Source organism: Chenopodium quinoa, unplaced genomic scaffold, assembly GCF_001683475.1.
Source record: "Chenopodium quinoa cultivar QQ74 unplaced genomic scaffold, ASM168347v1, whole genome shotgun sequence".
Classification (NCBI taxonomy): Eukaryota; Viridiplantae; Streptophyta; class Magnoliopsida; order Caryophyllales; family Amaranthaceae; genus Chenopodium; species Chenopodium quinoa.
Window position 1 is genome coordinate 404,369 of NW_018744464.1, and position 20,942 is coordinate 425,310.

Here is a 20,942-nt window from a genome sequence, read left to right on the forward strand (position 1 = left end):
GAAGGAAGAGATTCGTGAAGAAGATGGAGGTGGATGAAGTATGGATGAGGAGGAAGATGAACTAGAGTGCAAATTACAAATATATCCTTTATTTACTCCTTGATAAACATCAAATGTTTATCTAGAAGATAAACTGGGGCAAGCCCGTAGATTTTGGGGTTTTGGTGTCTATTACCTTGTTTCGCTTTCTCAAACCTTTTCCCTTTCCCTTTCCCTTTGTATATGAAATTTAGTAGAATTCTATTAGTTCATCTTGATATAATGGTATAACAATTACTGAGCGAAAGAGGAAAAAAAAAAAAAAGTGACCTAGAAAGAAAGCAAAAAGTACACATTTTAAACACTCTGTTTGAAGACAACATAACCAATGGAAAATCCAGAAGTAAATTTAAAAGCCATTCATTTGAAAAATGCCTAAATATTTGTATATCCAAGATGGTAATGTTGACTCAAATTACAGTTATCTTTGATTTCACTCCCACGGCCTAGATCTATCTGGTTTACTGCATAGCAATTAATATTTTTGTCCTGCACCCTTCAGCTCAGATTAATCAGATTTTAAACTTAGTCAGGATGTAAATCTATACTCATGCTCCTAGCACCCTAAAGAAGCAGGGCTAATGCTGAATCCTTGATGAGAATTAATTGGGAATGAGTTGCTCCACAGTTCTCCATATAAAACTTGCATTAGGAAGATTGAACCCCAAACCATATTCATCTTCAGTGAAATCAGTCTGTTTAAGTGTTCTCTTGAAATTCTCAGTTGCCATATGTGGAGAGCCTCGAGCAATTGAGACCTGTTGCATTAAGCCAAGTAAGATGACAGAATAGACAACAGAAAAACTCCTTCGCACTTTGCATATAAAGAGATGAAGACAAGAACAGATAGATGCATATCTGTTTATATATCTACTTCATATTCGAGAATGAACAGCATACTAATTACCAGCATACATATGCATGAGCACCATATATAAGCTAAGACTCCAAAAGGCAAAATCAACTTTGCTACCTGAAGAAACAATGTTTCATACTTTCATTTCCATTGAATTCATTTCTTTGGCATACTCGATTGAGAATTTTGGCCATTGAAGCTACTAGAATAGTCACACTTACTATCCTGTACAATACCAAAGTTGCAACTATAAATTTGCATATGTAAGAACACATTCCTATTGTACACTGTCCATCAATCAAAAAGTGGATTCGATTGCAAGACAAAGTAGCTAAGAATGTAGAGAATTAAATGAGAAACTTACATAATGCCTCCTCTTTAGTTCAAAATGCCAAAATTTCCAGTGCCTCAGTTCTTCACTCTGTAATTTCACAGAAATTCTGGTCAAATTAATGTGATTGAACTCTAGGGCATCCAGCTTGTACCTTAATCCACTCCCTATTGCTTTCACAAATGCTTCCTTCAGACTCCAATATCTACCTCAATTGTCTGAATCAGTACAAAAATAATTGCATAACATCTGAAAAGAGTCTCAAATTACATTACAGTCAAATGAGACTTAAGAGTCAAACTAGATGGAGCCAACATTTAGGTAACTGATGTCGAGTAGCCAAAATTTTGAGCACTAACATCTGTAAAACTACAGAAGGGATTGCCTTCCATAAAACATCACCAACTGTAATTTCCCCTTCGCTAACAGTGTGACTCGATGTTAAACACATGTTTTGTCTAAAATTTAAGAGAATACACTGTAATTTAATACATAGAGATGGAAGCTCGCATGTCTAGAACAGGAAGGAGTAATCCCTGCAATCAATTTAATGATAAAATTGATGAGAACTAAATCGACCTCAAGACCCATTAAGAAACATATTTTGTTAGTCCAAAATGACGACTTCTGCTACAGTCTAAACTTATTTTCAGTTTTCAATATCTGTTTCAGTCCCAACTCCAAACAACCCCCCCCCCCCCCCCGGCACCCTAGCACTATTTTAATTTGAGCCCCTCATTCATTTAATTTGAGTAAAACCTTTCCATCTCCGGTGAATAGCATCAGATAAAAAAACTAGTCATTTATATATGATTAAAGCACCCCCAAATGCCACATAGGGAAGGCCTTCACTGCAGTTTACACTTGGAATGGGAATGATGCATGTACAATGGGTGTATCAGTTGAAGTATAAATTAGCTATTTTAAGTATCCAATATAAGCAACAATGCTTTCATCTCACTTTTCTTTACCATTGATACCCAATTCCAATATAATACCTAAAAAATGAAGGTTAAAAAAGTGATTACCAACTACAGGTAAATAATGTTAAAATTATTCTCTAGGTAAGAACAAAGCCACAAGGAGACCCATCCCATGTGTAAAACTAGCATTATACTACACCTTTTTTTCCAAGTGTTAAAATTTGACTGCACAAATTTTAGGAGGTTTAATTGACATTATTATAATACTAAGATGTAAGTGGGAAAGTTTGGGTATTCAAATAATGTAAGAAAATATAGTGAAGTTAATATTTTATTGAATAGTAAAAGATGTAAAAGGGAAGAATAATTTTTTATTTAAAAGAAGAGGAGTTAAGAGTAGGGATGAGAAAAGAGAGATATTATATTAACATGTCATACATAATTTCCTAAAAAAAATAAGGAAAAATTGGTTTTACTAAACCCAACTTTGAGCCATTTACTATTATTAATCCCAAATTTCGATTATTTTTTAATAATTCAACTTTAGGGGGGCATTTACTTTTAAGCCAATTAACTTGTGACCGGTTGAAAGGGTTATTTTAAAAAAAAAAATTAAAATGCCATGTGTTTTAGTAATTGGTTAAAAAAATTAAGAAAGAAAAACAAAAAACAAATCAGATAAAAAATATTAATCAGCCACCCCACCACCTCTCCTTAACCCAACAAACCCCCCGACTGGTCGGCCACCACCGGCGGCCGCCCCACCCCAACCCCTAAAGTCGGCCGGCCGGCCCACCCTCTCACTTTCCCGCACCGAATTGAACCCACCGAATCGAAACCCAACCATCCTCAAAACCCACCGAATCGAAACCCATCCTTCTTCAATATGGACCGAAAGGGAAAGGGGTGGGGTTTAATGTCGATCTGGTGGGTGGGGCTACTCCGACAGGTTGGAAGTCGAGAACGTTTAGGGATTGGAAGTGGTTGATTTGGGAGGGAGTTGGAGCATGGCTGACTTTGTGGTTGCGGGGAAGGGGTTGATTTGGGGGGTTGGGGAAGAGGGAAGGGAAGATGAGGGTGGCCGGTCAAAGATAGGGGGGGGGGGGTTCAATCGACGGAAGCGAGGAAGGGAGTGGCTGTGGTGGTTGTTCAAGGGGCGTGGCTAGTGTTGGGATTTTTTTTTTCATTTTTTTTATTTTTTTGGACCAATCAAGGCTTGACACGTGTCAAATAACCTATTATAATAGGTCGTTGACTTTTGTTGACCAGTCATGACCTGTTAAAAGAAAACGCCCCCCAAAGTTGGGATTATTAAAAAGTAATCGAAAGTTGAGATTAGTAATAGTAAATGGCCAAAAGTTGGGATTATTAAAACCAATTTTTCCAAAAAATAAAGAATTGTAACACTTTAGCTGATTAATTGAACAAATTGAGGGAGTAATTGAAAATGGGAAATATTGGGAGCTCAATCCAAAATTAGCTAAACCAAATGAAGAAATGACCTCATTATTGTACCTCAGGATCAATGTGAAGACGTGCATTGAGTGAATATCAGGTTGGATAATTACGTGGTAGTAACACGGATTAAATGGCATGTAGCAACTAGACCACAAGAAAATGATTGATCTCATCAAGGGTACAATGTGACCTTATAAAGCAGAAGACAAAAACCTAGAATTTCTGTAAGCAAAGATTTGATTTCTTCAAAATAATTATGGACATCTTTTAAAACAGCTAATTATAAATTAACAATTCACAAAGATGATTTATGAACTTATAGTTTGCTAGTAGTGATAGAAACAATTGTTCAAAAGATGGGAATCCAGATTATAACAATCTTGGCAACTACTCCCTCCATTTTGTAAATAATTGTAACATTTTCCTTTTACGTTCGTTTCGTAATAATTGCAACACTTCCTTATTTGGTAAGCACCCACTATTATTTTATTATTTCTCTCTCCAACCAACCCCACTTCACTATTTTTTTTTCTCTCTCCTACTAACAATTAAATACATCCCCGCTAACTATACTTTATATTATAAAAAAACTCCTTTTGGTCCCCACGCTATAATTTTCCTAAAACTTTGTGCAACACATAGTGTTACGATTATTACAAAACGGAGGGAGTATACTCCTACACTAACCTCTTTCCTATCTTAAGAGACTCAAGAAAATAAATCAGAGCAAGAAGAAAAACCTATAGAGCCCTTGCAGCATATCATCACAAGTGCCAGCATAAATTATCTTGTTCCACTCCTTACTTGAAAAGTATGATGAGAAACTGTTGACGAATTGCCGAGTAGTCTCCTTTACAGGTATTTGAAAAGAAACTACATCCAAACCCACAAGGCAGAATGGTTCAGACGCAATAGCCACAAGATCACCATGATGGCTGACACTGAAGTTGAAATTCGGAAATTCCGGTCTCACTTCATCAAAGTGCTGAAAAAACACAGTTACATTAAGAAAATGCAGTGTGTATACGAAATCAGAAGAAAAAGATAAATAAAGAGCTAGTGCCTGTGCAGCAGCTAGAAATTATAGAAGTTTAAGAGTCTCACATAAAAATGAGGTTAGTACTAGGAAATAATTTTAAAGGCTAGAATGAGAATGTTCACATGTAAAATCTTATCAAAAATGAAAAGACCTAAGTGATAACCACTATTTCCAGCTGGAATATAAAATTTGACATTAAAAATGTCATGTCCATACTAGAATCAATTTGGGCAGCTTGATTATATACATAATTCTGGGCACTGAGGAAAACTTCACAATTGCAATTGCAAGCAGATACAATTATACAAACTAAAAGCATTCCTTAGCATAACTACCTCAATCTAAGCAAGAAACAGGCATATAGAAAGTGATAATAATCAACATAAGCTTCATTCTTAGTTAATATAAGTCCATACAAATGCAATAAGTTGATGTATCATGAAACAAGATACATAAAAAATTTCACACTTATATCTACCCAAAAAAAAAAAAAAAAAAAAAAAAAAAAAAAAAAAAAAAAATATCATAGATACTAGATGGTACACTAATTTGGTCTGCTAGAAGAGGTTTCACTCATTTAATGTACTGAAAAAGGTTCTTAATACTTTGTCCATTTCCGAATACATGCAGCAAGTTGACTTTTAATGAGAGTATGATAAAGTCAATTTGTTGCTTGTATTACGAAACTAAAAAAAGTATGGGAAATCTAAAAGATATTTGAAGAGAGAATTTGGTACAAAGAAAGACTCCAATCAAGATACCGTGTCACTAAGAGTCTAAAGGACCTAAATACCTATTTGTTGGTACTTTAAGTATTTGAGATTCATCATTCAAGGTAATGAAATATAAATCAAGATATTTACTCATTATGGTCACTTGCTGATGGAGAGTAGCATCTTGGAATACTAAAAGATAACAATATTGCCTTTAAGGGGAAAGAGAAAAGTTTATAGAGCTGTTATTTGGTTAGCTTTGTTATACACGTCAAAATATTGGGCTTTCATGATAGCAACTGTTGAGTTGAATATGGTTAAGATACATATGTTGAAATAGGTGTTTGGTAGCACTCGAAGAGAAAGACCTACATGAAGAGATTCACATTAAGGTTTTAAATGCAGCTTGCAAATACCAAGGATAGGTTTAAGGTGATCAAGCTGCACTGGTTTGAATATATCCACTATGACTAACACATTTAAAGAAGTCAAGGTAAACCAAGGAAAAATTGGATGGAAGAATAAAGAACATAAAAAAGAATTAGTTATCCAGATCCTATTTTATTAGACAGAGGTAAGCAAGGAGAAGAATTCATATGGGTGACCTAATGAGATGCCATAACCGACACCATCCTTTGGGGATAAGAAATATAACAAATATTGTAATGTTATCATAACTTAAATACTTTTTTCTTTTTCAGATATGAGATTTTGATAATGATAATACAGAAACTTAGGATTTCTAAATGATGGTAAAGTCAGAATCTCGTATCTTTTTTTTTTTTCCCGTCAAAAAAAAGATATGAGATTCTGACTTTACCAAAATTTGGAAATCCTAAGTTTCTGTATTATCATTGAGGTTCGCTTGCAGCAAAAACACAGAATATATAAAACAGAAGAAGGCTTACCAATTGCTTTTGTGTTTATACTTAAGGCACTTTTGAATAAAGTAGATCAAACTAAGCAGAAACAGAGTAATTAAAACAAAGAAGATGATTATAGAACAAGGAGATGATGATTAAAGAGAGATTTTCTTGAATTGATTCTCAGTGAATAGTGTTACAGATAAGGCATTCGAGAGGCCATGAACTCTCCTAAACAATAATATGGAAACAAAGCTCTGAATGATGTTTTCCCACTGCCCCCAGTCTGTTTTTATCGCATTCTCATCGCCATATTCTTTGATTTCACAAGCTAGCCATCTCATACATTATGTTACTTGGACTCTTCATTTTACCTCGTGTCAGACCCTCGGCACTTGGACATGGGTAGGACAATTAGACACATCATTTTTGGTTCAAAACCATGGATTTTTTTTTCACAAAATAGTTGAGTTGGACACTTGGACACATACCCGTGTCAGACATGGGTAGCCGAGTCGAGTAACATAGCTCATACATTCTCTAACAGAATATCAGTGCATTCGCTCAATAAACCCCTGGGACCACGGCTAGGTCATTACATGATACCATAAAAGTATGTTCTTATTAGAGCTTCACTTATTAACCTGAACTAAACTACTATAACTATCTGTATCAAAAGTTCTCCAGTAAAGCCAGCACCTGATAATCTTTTTATCTAATGAAATGAAAAGCAATTTCCAATTTCTGCCAGTCACAAAGCCGTTGAACAATGCCAGCACTACCTTCCAGTCGAGCAAGAGCGGTTTTAGATATAGTCATATAGAAAACAGCAAGAAGCTCAGCTTGACAAGAATCTCTATCAATAAGAAGACTATTTATGTCACTTCTAGGGTAGTCTTTAAGTTAATGTATAAGTTATTTTCTTCATTTTTATACATTTTAACCTTTAATTTTTCTTTTTATGTTTCGCAGCCGAATTAGATTAATTAGTGATTTTTACAAGTTTTAATTTTGTGATTTATTCATCATAATCATATGCACCTTTAATTTGATTATTACCCTTGCTCAATTAATTCTCATTTTACTTTAAGATTATCTTTTGTTTTAATTATTGGATGCATTATACTCACCCAATACATAGCAGCATAGCTTTATATTTTCCATTACACACTCCAGCAGGCAACAATACCTCTCCAAAACAATGAAGATTCTGACAAAATTTCATCATCAAGGACTACCAGCCCAGCATCACAACTAAAAATAAGTTGACACAGAAGAGATCCATCCTTGCACCGCCAAAGCCGTCACCAGTTCTGTCAACCACTTCTTGAGCCACCAAATAATACCAATAATTCAATAAACAACAGCCCTCTCCCCACACTCCCCACCCCCCGGTATAACCCGGAAGCCCCTTACACAAAGTCACAAACACACACACTCTCTCTCTTTCTCTCTCCCACACCATAAACACCACTTGCCACCCACCAATGACCATCACCACAACCACCCTCCACCTCCTCTTTTTAACACCTCCCAATTAGGCTTGATTATTGAAAGGGTCAGGTTAGGGTCAATGCTTCCTTTACTTCTTTCTTCATAACCAGGTCAATAACCTTGGTTTGGGCAAACATTTGCCCGGTTCTTTATTAATATATTAGGAGATAATTAAGCTATTTTTGGCCTGGTGTTGTAGTTAGAACATAATCATTCCTATACTAATCATAGCATTTTTAGCTTAATCTAGAGAGAGAAAACACTTTGATTATGGCAACTTGAAGACTTTGTAACCCATTTTGTTGAAGATTAATAAAGCATCATTAGTAACTTCTCTCCACTTTCTCCTTCAGTCTAGCTTTGTTTATTTCATTCAAAATCCTAAAATATGCACTTTTGTTTGTTTTGATATTAGTTTATCCTTAATTTACTCTTGTTAGATATTTATTGCTTTTGCAATATGAATATGGATATTGTTATTGTCGATTGTTAGATTAGATTTGAACATAATTAGTAATTAGTTTCATAGCTAGGAGAACATTGATGGGTTGATTGATGATTTATGAATTAATGGGGTATGTTTTGGAAATTCAATGATTAAATTCTTTTGCTAATTTGTTTAATATATGTTGCATGTTAAGCCAATCAATTGTAGCATAAGAGCATACTTGAATAGAGGTGCACAAAAGTGTGGTCTAGAAGAGTCTATTTATTGATTTGTTTAATTCGACCTCAAAGTGTGAGTTTAAGGAGAAAGCATAGGTTTGCATGTTTAGAGAAAGCATTCACTATCAAAACATATGGGGGCATGCAATCCTAATCAATATATTTGGATTAGTTTAGTTTAATGTATGTTTCAACCCTTATCCTTACTTAATTTCATATTCATTACTCATACTATTCCCCTAGTGCTTCCTTCATTTGAGATCCTAGCTAGTTATTTGAATTGCTCACTCAATTGTTGTTTGAATTGTAATTTTAGATTTTTAATCTGCCATATCTCTGAGTTAATTTTGCACATAGATCCTGTTGATAGTGGTCTTTGTCATTCTCATGTTTCGACCCTATACTTGTCGCTAAACTAGTCCAGGTTAGGTAGGGCTATAAGTGTTATTCAGTTTAGGGTGTTTTGTCTAGCAACATGAAAATTCCCTCTATTAGACGTCCAAAAATATCCAACTTACATGTCACCTTAATATCAACATAGAACAGGTATCTTCACTCTTTACTAGATCGATAGAACATAAATGATTTTATTTCAAGGAACATAAATTCTACAAGATGGACTAATTGGTTCACAGAGTAACAAGTAAGCTCATTGCCGACATTTACGTAATGATGTGTTATATGATAGAATATGCGATAGGCAAGTTCCCTACAAATTAGGAAAGTACACAAAACCATTAATAAATTCCAATTACCTATCCACACACATTTAACAAGTAAATAGTCCACAGATCAGGAGTTAGATTCTTTGACACATAGAGCACAAAGAATATCACTCTCATTGAAGGCGCCCTTCTTACTTTTTTGCTGATCCACCTATTTATTGATCTTGCAGAGCCCATGTACAACATGGACTTGACCCCAAGCTTAAATGATCCAATATGATAATATGATCATGAAAACAAAAAAAGGCTAGGCACATTTGACTTGCATACTTCAAATCCACTAATGAGTTTGATGCTTCTTAAGATTACATGTATAATAGGTCCAAACAAAATTTATTTAAAAGCAACCCCAGATTCAAAAACCTTTAAGTAGGTAACTAAATTACTAAAGAAGATACCTAACTCGCACACTGTGCAAGTTTTTCATGACTACAAACAAAATCCCAAGCCTGCCATGTTCTATAATAAATGCCCACGACAAGCTAACATTATTTAGAAAACCTTAAACTTTTGTGCGTTGTTCTTCTTCCTACACTCCGATTGTTCTATAAAAAAAACAAATTCCAGCGCACAGCTTTCTAGAATTTAAATTTGGTTAGGTGAACCAATAGCTTCTCTCTAACGCTTTGTTTGGATAGAAAACAAGGAAGGAAAGGAAGGGGAGGGATAGAAGAGAGGGGAAGAGAGAAGAAAGGGAGGGGGAGGTGAGCTCCATTTTCCCTCCAAATCTCTCCAATTTTGGAGAGATTATGCTTATTAAAGAGAGAGGGAAAATGGATCCCTCCCTCTCCTTTCCTTTCTTTCCCCCAATCCTTTACCCAAACAAGAGAGTTTGTCCCCCTCCTTTTCTCTTCCTTTCTATTCCTTTCATTTCCTTCTATCCAAACAAAGTGTAAAAGATTGGAGTCCAGGCAACATAAAATTACATGTTTATGAGACACTGAAGCTTTTTCTTAAAACTGATCATACTTCTCCTTTGTACAGAAAATCAGGAATCATCCTACCCAAAATAAAAAAAGGTTTTTCAAACTATTGGCATAATTAACAATATCTTGCTAGATTAAGAATATTAACTTCCTTATCCTTTGGATCATTACTAGCTTTGACCATTCAGCTTAAGAATAATGCTTTCGAAACACCTTTTCAGAGTTCTAGCTATAAGTCTCGGCCAATCATCTGGCAACAACGTTACAAAATGGCGTGTGTACCACTTCTCTTTCTCTCCTCTTCTTTGACAGATGAGCAATAACAACCTCAAATGTTCAGAAGAAACTCTAGGATAGTTTTAAATTCCTCACATTTCCCTTATACTTCTCCTGCCAATTCTACATCTTGGAGGATTTCAGGTCTCAACGAAAAGGTTCCTCCATTCCTGAACCTATTTTAACTACTAGTCTTTAAAAGAAGAAAGATGTTGTTTATTGAAGGATATTGAAAAAGAAGTTATAGGCAATTCTTAAAAAAGGGTTGAGCCATTCAATTTGCAAAGGTATTTGAGAAGAAATCTTAATTTGATCTTTGGCAAAGCACAAGAACCTGCCCCCCCCCCCCGCCCCCTCTATGTTCACAAGCAACCTGTTTAGCAACATCAACTCAATCACTCTCCCGAGGAAAGGATGGGGGAAGGTCCAGTCGCGAGAAAATTTTCAATATTTCAAACAGAATACATTATATAAATGGAAGAGAAGTACCATTTTTCAAAATTAAAAAAGAGAGGATGGAGCTTTACCACATAGGGCTTGCCTTCAGCAGTTGACCTGATAATTATTTCATTAAAGGGAATTCCCAACACTTGATGCACAAGAGCATACTGAAGCAGCCTGCTCACCACCGTTTCCGGTCTTCCAATTTAAGATATCTATAGTTTTTAAGTTTTAACCATTATAAGTTTTCTAGTCTGATTTAAATAAAGTTAAAAACTGAAATTGCAAATTTAAAACAAAAGGCACACAATTCACATCCCAACACATTTCAAGTGTTCAATTTCTGTTATGAAAGCAAAACACTTATTCTCTCTTGATTAATGGTACATACAACTGATCTAATTAAGCATATATTCTAATCATATCATTTTGGTTTAATTTCTTTCTTTCAATCAATCAATCAATCAAAGCCTTAATCCCATAAGTGGGGTTGGCTACATAAATCAAATTTGATTATTCCGTGTGGTCATCCACAAAAATCTTCTTCCTCCAACCCTTACAATCTAATACCTCATCCTCATGCTAGTCCATATACTTCATATCCTTCCTAACTCCTTCCAACCTAGTCATTTTCGGTCTCCCTCTCCCTCGTTTAACCCCTACATGGTCCCACTCTTCCACTCTTTGTACCGGTGCACCCTCGGGTCTCCGTCTTACATGCCCAAACCAACGTGAAGATTTTCCCTTAGTTTGTTTGCAGTGCCTACCACACCTACTTTCTTGCGATTAACCTCATTTCTGATTCTATCCCTTAGAGTGTTCCCACACATCCACCTTAACATGCGCATTTCTGTAACCTCCATCTTTTTAATGTGCTCCTTCTTATAACCCAAACATTCTGTACCATAGAGCAACACTGGTCTTATGGCAGTCGTGTAGAATTTTTCCTTAACTGTAAGGGAATGCTTCGGTCACACAACACTCCCGTGGCCGCTCTCCATTTCAACCACCCTGACTTAATCCTGTGTGCCACGTCTTGATCAATGTCCCCATTTTTCTGGATGATCGATCCAAGATATTTAAAACATTCACTCATGGTCAAGTCCTTTCCATCCAAACTCACCACATTATTGCTTGTTCCCCTCTAACTACCAAAGAGGCATACCAAATATTCAGTCTTATTCTGACTGGTTTTACTTCTTTCTTTATTTAACAAAATGTATAAAATTCGAAACACAACAATTTCAAGTAACAATTGTTCTTATGCCTTCAAATGTCTATAGGGTAAATGAAACCGGCCTTCTCAAACTCTCCCATTCGGAATTAATCTTCACAACAGTACTTAGAATATCAATGTTGCATAACATAATTCATAAATAATGAATAATACAACCTTTATTTTTCAACAAGTATCCAAAATCCCAATTTACAGATAACATAACAGTATAATACATTTGTATTCATTCTCAACCATATATCATTGAACAATTATCACTTTACACTGATTCTTCATACCAAGAATATAAAATTATACCCTTTCTAAAATAATTAAATTGAAACATATAATTCGTCAAAAGCAAATTAACTCCAGAATAGTTAAGCAAATATAAATGCAATGCAATTGTAGTAGAAGAATGGCAGGAGTTTTACCTGTATATAAAGGAGTGCTGATGTTGGGGAAGAACAGAAATTGCAGAGCAGAAGTCAGCGGGTGGAGGGTTCCATTCTGATATGTCAACAACCCATCGTTGTACTCCTCTTTCCATTGTTTTTCTAATCATTCATTTTGAGTGTCATTTTTAAATACTCAAATTCCAAAAAAAAAAATCGAACGGTTGCAATTAAGGACTTGTTTGTAATTTTTTAAAAAAATCTTTAGCTATTAGTTTGACGGAGCTAAAAGTTACAAATAGTTAGTTTTTTTTTTTTTTTTTTTTTTTTTTTTTTTGAAAATTACAATTAGCCTGCTTGGTCAAGCTAATTTGCCTATGAAAAAAAAAATTCTTACAAGATTAGAGATTGGTAAATAATATAGGTATTAAATACTTCGTATCCTTCCCTAAAAAAAACAAAAAAAAAAAAACTTCGTATCCAATAAAAATTTAAAGATTCAATTAAGATAACTATATTCGAAACTAATAATCATTTAATGGTCTATTATATTCGAATAAATCAAAAACAACTTTATTTAATTAATTTTTCGAATTATCAAAATTACAAACTTATTCATAAAATAGGGTTTATGTGATTCAATTTAAAGAACTAATTCCATCAAAGTTTTAATCTTATGAATAGATGAAACTTATTAATTAATAAATTATAAACCTCTACTTAACAATTCAATCATTAATTTAATTTAAATAATCATTTGCAATTTCAGGTAAATTAGGGATCATATTAGAATTAGGGTTTTTCTAAACTACTTGATTAATACAATCCATTTATACATAAAAAGATTAGAAATACATGCAATAAATAACACATAAATCGTCCATATAAAATTAAAACAAACAACAACCAATTGATGTTATTCGACCCCTCGAAAAACCTATTTTTTGGGCGCAATTTGACCTTTGGACAGTCCGCTCTAAGGCCTTGTTTAGTTCAACTTATTTTTACTTATTTCAGAAAAAATGAGTTCAGATCAGAAAAAATAAGTTCAGATCAGAACATCATTTTATGTGCGGTTTTTTATCGTTAAATATTCTTAATTTCGTAATGAAAAAAATTGTGAAAATTACATATTAATAAATTATACATTATTACGAATCTAACAAGATCCCACTTGATATATTTTTTCCTTATAGATTATCGTACACTTAAGGTCAAAGTTTGGTCAAATCAGACAATCAGATCAGACCAGACCAGACCAGATCAGTAAAAATAAGGTGAACCAAACAAGGCCTAAGTGTTTCGGGGTTTTCTGATGTCCTGCGGGAGAGTTACAATTCCGAGACTGGAACCGGACGCCTGTACCTGCAAAACAAACGGATGCTCCGGATGATTGGAGATCCGCCTCCGACGGTCAAGTTAGTACTTGATTAAGGAGTAATTAATGCGGAAATTAAAGTGATTGGGTCTCTCTAGGTGAGAGTGTTTAATGTGTGTAATCTGCGTAATCTCCCTTAATGAGGATTAAGGGAGGTATTTATAACCTCGGGAAACGTGCCAATCTAGGTTTAGGTTAACCTTGGGCTGATTGGGCTTCCCTCGGAAGTTGGGCCTAGGTGACCGGCTTCTCCATTAGGCATGGAGTATGCCACGTGTCATGACATAATAAGTCCAGGGTGGACGAATAAGTGTGTGCCACGTGGCAAGCCCTGAGAGGTCCAACTGGGGGACACTTAGCAGGACCTGATTGGCCCACGTGGCGCATTCCGATTGGTGGGAGCAAAATCCCCTAATCATTTGCCCCTCACAAGTGGCACGTGACTGGTCACGTGTTACCTGTGACAGGTGTCGCCCTGTAACAGGCGACGGCCTGCTACAGGTGTCACTCGGCGAGAGGCCGAGAGATTCTCCCGCCAAAATTTTGAATTCTGGAAGTGACCCTTCGCCTTCTCACTTCGCCTATATAAAGGAGTGTTGACTTCGGTCATTTTCACACTTGAAAACTTTGTGAGAGAAAATTCGGACCCCTGAACTTGCTCTGACATTTTGGACCCTTTCTGCCTACCGCCTGCTCTGACAAGCCGACTGCAAAGGATTTTCAGAACTTCATCAATCGTCACTCGTTCAGGTAACCGTCGGTTCTCTTACTCTTAATTTTCTCTTTACTTTATTCTTTTTTGAAATGGCACCACGGAAGCACACGACACGACCTAGGTTAGTGATCAGCCGGTCACCGGGGACGGCTGAATCTAGGACTAGGAGTGCCGCCTGCCCTTTTCTGGACCCATCTTTGCCCTTTATACAAAGTCCGACTGTATCTGTGTCTATGCAGAGCATGATGGCCAGAACAAAAAAGACTGCCAGGATCTCAAACTTAGACGGCTCCTCCCACAGGGTGCCGATTAGTGAAACATCTGACCAGGCGCCAGATGTGGAAGTGAAACAAAGCGGCTTGAAAGCCGGCAGCTCTGAGGGAGGAGTCAAAGTGACCCCTTCCCATTTTACAGTTGACAATTCTACATTCTCTCCTGCTCCTTTTAAAGGAGAGGAGGCGGGCCCCTCCAGGAGAGGGGAGGAGCTGTCCTCTTCGGACTCGTCAGAGGACGAATCCGAGTCTAGCTCTTCTGGCCATGCTTCTCTGGACACAGAAGAGAAAAACAGTCGCCTACAAGAGGCGAGGCTTTCTCACGCAGTTGAGAAGGGGGACGATTGGGCGGAGCCATCCGCCTCTCACCGAGAGCAAAATACCCCCTACTACTACACGGTACCTCGGGGCCGGATCACGGCCATGCAAGAGAAAGTGGGGAGCTTTATCGCAAACCACACAATGGGCCCCGTCTTTTTAGTGTTCGTGCCGGATCTAGAAGACACAGTCGTCTGGCCGGCTGGTACCAGTTATGATGGCGCCTGCTTTGGCTGCTACGAGGCGGCCATCAAGGCTGGGCTGCGCTTCCCACTACATCCGGTTGTTCAGCGGATCTTGGATGGGTATGAGTTGGGGTTATGGCAGTTAGCCCCAAACTCCTGGGTCAACGTACTCGGCTATGTGGTCGGGTGCGAACTGCACGGGGTGGAGCCGAACTTCGAGGCTTTCGCCCACATGAACTACCTCAGCCGGACCCCTAAGGCAGGCGGTACCGGCTGATATCAATTGACGAGCCATAGGGGCTACCTCATGACGAGAGGTAAAGCAAACAAATGGAAGGACTGACGGAGCACCTTCCTTATCATTGAGAGTTCAGACACAGAGCTGAACAAGCGCTTCAACAGGTGGAACAGGAATCCGCCCCTTCTTGCAGGCGGCCGCAGCATGCCGCCTGTTCCCCCCAAGGCTAAGAAAGAGATCCTAGATAAAGGACTCTTCAAAGTAGAGTCGAAGGTGAACTCTACTTCAGGGGTACGAGAGCAAGTACCCCTGCACTGCGTCCCGAGCTTCAAATGGCTCTACGACGAGTACTTTTTGGCCGCCTGTGGCCTCAGCAGTCGGTGCTCAAGAGGTAGCCGGCCTGTCGAATACTCTGTTGTTCCGTGCATTTCTTGTTATGACTTTTATTAACTTTGCTATTTGTTTTTGCAGCGGACGCCATGAGCAAAATTACCGCCTCCAAGACTGCGGCGGCCATGTTGCGGGCCTCCATCATGCAACAGTCTTCAACCGACTCCCCCAACAAGGGGGAACCCATGGTGGGCTTCGAACCTTTCACCCTCTTTTTGGAGTTGTGTTTATGCATATACTGACTCTTTTCTTCTTTTTTAGACGGGCGCTCCAAGAGCTTCTTCTTCCCAACAGCCGGACCCCAAGGCCCGGAGGACGACTGTTGCGAGCTCTCCTGGTTCTGCCAGGAAATATGCGGCGGCTGAGAAACAGCCGGCCACTTCTTCTAAAACTCCAGCTAGGCCACCTAGAAGTATGAAATTGTCCTTGTAAATTTTAGACTTGCTCCCTCCTTTACTAGGTCTAATCCGTTTGTTTATGCTTGATGCAGCCGGCCCTCAGGAGCCTGACTTGGTCGAAGTGGCCAAGTCTATGATCAAGGCCGTACCTCCAGCTGAAAGGGAGGCGGTCAGGGGTGTCGGCACCCTTGACCTAAACGGGATTGCAGGGGTCCTTGCTGAGGTATACTTAGCATATTTTTGAGTATTTGAATTCCAGGACGCCTGTTTTCTTTTTTGTTTGGAAACTGACGCCTGTTCCCCTTTTTACTTAGGCCCTGCTCCGAGTGAACGGCCTTCGCAAGCCGCTTGACCGGAAGAACAAAGAGGTAAAGGCTGCAAAAGCTATGGCCGCCTCTGACTGTGATAAGGCAATGTTTCAAATTGCCCAAAATGAAGTTCTGACAATTGATATTCTTTATTATCAGGCGCAGGCTACCGCCGCTATCCGGGCTCAGTTAAAGGCGGCCCAGAAGAGGAATAGCGAGCTGGAGGCGACCATCAACAACCTCAAGACCGAGCTGAGACCTCTTCGCCAAAAGATGTCCTCATACGAAACCTTGGAGAAATCCTTGGCGAGCGTAAAGGAACGCCTGGTGACCCAGGAGAAGAGTCTTACTCAGGAGCTCTCGGAAAAGGCCGAGCAAGAAAAGAAAGAGCTGGTCCGGGAGATGATGGAAGACTCTGCTCAAATCCAGCGCATGACTTGGGGCCGCCTCTTCCCCAATGCCGACTTTGCCTCCTGGGAAAAAACGTACCGCCAGTGTTCTGATAGATATAATCAAGAGATCCTGGCGGCTGCTGAGGAAGAGGCGTTGGAGGAGGAGGAGCAGCCGGTAGTGGCGCTTGTGCCGCTTGGGGGTAATGCATCGAAGAAGGATGCAGCTGAAGCCGAGTCCAGCAAAAAGAGTGCTGACCAGGCGGCAGCTGCTAATATTGAAGATCTGCCCCCTTCATAAGCTTTATGTCTTCTTTCCCCGGCCTGCGTGCCGTTTGTTTGTATTTACCCGGCCAGGGGGCCGGGGCTCTGAATATTTTACCGGTCTTTAATGACCGGCTTCCTTTTAATGAATATTTTTGTTTTGCTTCAAATTTGTTCAAGTATTGAATATTCTGATATCCAATTGTACACTATACCGACTGTTTTACATGGCCGATAGTTGCAGACAGGTACGGATAGTTAGTCACGCCGCCTATGCCCCTGGACGACTGGTTGTCTGTTTCCAGGCTAGACGATCAGTCGGCCATTTTTCCAATCGGTCATTTGTAAAATTAACCAAGTAGGAAAGTGGTTTCCTACTTGTCATGTTTTTAGGCTAGAGACTTTAGGCCGTCTAGGCCGACTGTTCCCCGCCATATTTAATCTAGTGTGAACAGGTGCTGTATGAACACCTTTTTAGTTTCATACTAAATTTTTAAGGAGTGACCAAGTAAACATGATTGTTACCTAGTCGCCAAGTAACTGAGTAGTAGAGGTATCAAGCGGTGGGTACCGGTTGTTCCCCTTTATTCGCCAATGTTTGTTGGCTTTTAACTCATAGGTTGTTAACCGAGCAGGAGTAGTGGTTGAGAGCCCCTGTTTGCTAAAACCAGGCGGACGACTCATACCTTTTAGGATCCATACTAAGTTTGAGAGAGTGACTATGAGTTAACTTTGGTGTTACTCAGTCGCCGTCACTCCTGCTTGAGTAGTAAAGGTACCAGGCGGCGGAGGCCGGCTGAACCTTTTGATTCACCAATGTTTGTTGGCTATTAACTCAAGAGGTACCCCCTGCATTTATCCCAAGTAATACAGGCGGTCATCTGACTCAGATGTCAACTGCTACCACTGGTTTGGTTAGTGATAGAGTTATCCTTGTCTCAAAAACGGCTACGTGGTTTCCCTTGGGGACAGTCGTATAGGTGTCGTGTAATTAGTTTATAGAGCAATGTTCCACCCAAAAGGGAGCTGCTCTCTGCGACGAATTTCATCCGGAGGGATGCCGCCGGACGCCTGCTATGATGTTGGGACATGTCGTATTAGTTTTTAAGATTGGATCAGTTGGTTTGGCGCCTGGTCTGATCATTCGGCCTGTGGCCTTGGTTAGTCCTTTGGTGGACGCAGATGCTAAGTAAGAGGAGGGCAGCTGCCTATTTAGGCACAGGGTCGGCCAGGCCACCATCATTTTTTAGCTAAGTATAGGAGGGTGGTCGTCTGTCTTGGAATCGACTGTATGTCCAGACGGCATGCCCCTATGGTGATAGAGTAAAATATTCAATGGAGAGTAGCCGACTGTAAAGGTACAGGCGGCATGCCCCTCTGAAGATAGAGTAAAATACTCAATGGAGAGTAGCCGACTGTAAAGGTACAGACGGCATGCCCCTCTGAAGATAGAGTAAAATACTCAATGGAGAGTAGCCGACTGTAAAGGTACAGACGGCATGCCCCTCTGATGATAAAGTGAAATACTCAATGGAGAGTAGGCGACTGTAAATGTATAGGCGGCCTGCCCCTCTGAATCAGTATCAAGTATTGAAATCATTTCAAGTGTTAGAGCAGATGGATCACCTAGTTCCCTTCCATAAAGGATGGATGGTGTTATTAATGAGAGTCGGCTGCTTTCATAGCTACGAGACTTCATTGTATAGGGGGCCGGCTACTATTCATGCCGCCTCTCTTACTGTCACACAAATAAGTGGAGGTAATCCCTGAAGGGAGACGATCTTCAATTGGTTACTGACTATGCTGCCGGGTTTAATAACCTTAGGCAATTTTATTTTTTATTTTTTTTTTCGAGGGAAAATCATAATAATGATAAGGACCAATGTAGTGTTATTTATCAATGCCAAACATTGAAGTGCCGGCCACTAAAGTTCAAGCGTCTACGAGGTGGTACTTGATTTCATTGAGTCATCCGACCACTAAATGCTGATTGTTCTTGTGACCATAGAACTCTTGTTTCCATAAGAATTCCTAAAATTTATCATGCTTGGTTATAGGCCGGCTGTTACCATGATGTGCCGGTTGGAGTTTGAGCTGCCGCCTGCTAGCCTATTTGTGAGGACCAATGAAGGTGCCATCGAAGTGCCGGCTACCCAAGCTGAAGCGTCCACGAGAAGTTGCTAGATTTTATTGCGCATCCGTTCACTAAAATAAGAGCAATAAAGGTTCTGACTTAGCAAGAAATTGCCGGTTGTTCTCATGATGATTTGCTTGATGATCTCGGCCATCCATGCTTATTATGGCTTGTCTAACAAAATACGAAGGTTGCTCTGTTTTTCTCATATCCAACCAATAAGGGCTGCCCACTTTAGTTAACCACTGACTTTTAAGTGAGCATGTGCCACTTGCTTTGTAACATTGCTAGCTCCATTGCCGGTTAGTGGCTTTCTTGCTTTCCTTGCTTAGCCAAGTTCGAAGGTTAACCACCTTACTGCCTGTTTACTTGTGAACAAAGGTGTCGTTTAATCATGGCTTTGTTCATTGCATCACAATACAATAAGCCATAATGTAAATGCCGGCTGAAGCTAGGTGACTAGCGCATGATGCCGGTTGCATGCTATTTACGTGCTTGGCATTATTTAGACAAAAATGATCATAAGACTCGGCCCCTATTTAAAAAGTATGAAGACCCACTTTTGCTCATGCCCTTTCAACCAAGTGCCGGTTGTTTAAGGTGAGTCTAGCTGGGACTGGGCTTGAGTCTTGAAGAGCACTTGTGGCCGCCTGTTTTCATTAACAAGGGTGGCCGACTATTTGATTTTATTGAGCGTCTGAGCACTGAATGCCGGCTGAAATAAGAGCAATGAGGATTCCCTAACTTAGCAAGTTGAGTTATATACTCTTGGGCTCATAAATTTGGCTTGGATGATCACTTCATGCGGCTCTTCAAACACATGGATACACACTTGGTTGAACGAATGGATAGCTTAGCATCTACTTGGCATGTACTCGTACCCAACATCAACGTCAAATCTCAGCATGATATTTGAACTTAGCACGATAATTGTGTTTCATGTGCCGCATGTTTTACTATGGCTAGCTTCTTTGGTTGCAAGTGCCCCCTGCTAGCTTGAGCTACGACACCTAGATGTCGCCTGCTCTCGAATGCTTCGACCATCTGAACTCAGCCAAGCCGGATGTGTTTTAGAGACGCTTCCTTGTTGTGTTGCTAGGCGGCTGTCTATAGACATACAAGGGACTTGCTGTTGCGTGCATACACATGGTGGCTGTTTCTTTACAAACAATAGCAATGTGTCGTTTGCTTCTTGATGTTTACCCATGATACTATGAAATTTCAAAAGGCACTCATTTTGAGCTTACATGGTGCTTTGGTAAGGATGCCGAGCTGCTCTTCTCAATGGAGCTAACTTTCAAAACTTAATTCGGCCACATGATGCCATATGATCAGCTTGCCGCTTGTTTTAATTATGTTTTGATCGTGTTGGGCATTATTTAGACCAAAGTGATTCAAGACTCGACCCTCATTACAAAACATGAAGACCCATATCACCTCACGCATTGCTTGATGCGTTCGCTGTGGATGCCGCCTGCTTTCATGAAAGATAAGTGGTTTGTTGGATTTACTTGATGGCTAGACAAGTGGTTCTCTTCTCGTCTTTGTTTGACGACTGCTTCTGTCGTCCTTCTCTTTTGTCGGACCTTTTC

General features: G+C 39.2%; 1 pseudogene; it reads right to left on the minus strand.

Annotated features, from left to right (window-relative positions):
* Positions 1-348: 348 nt before the first annotated feature.
* LOC110697477 lies at positions 349-12,692 on the minus strand (annotated as a pseudogene).
* Between the last annotated feature and the right edge of the window lie 8,250 nt (positions 12,693-20,942).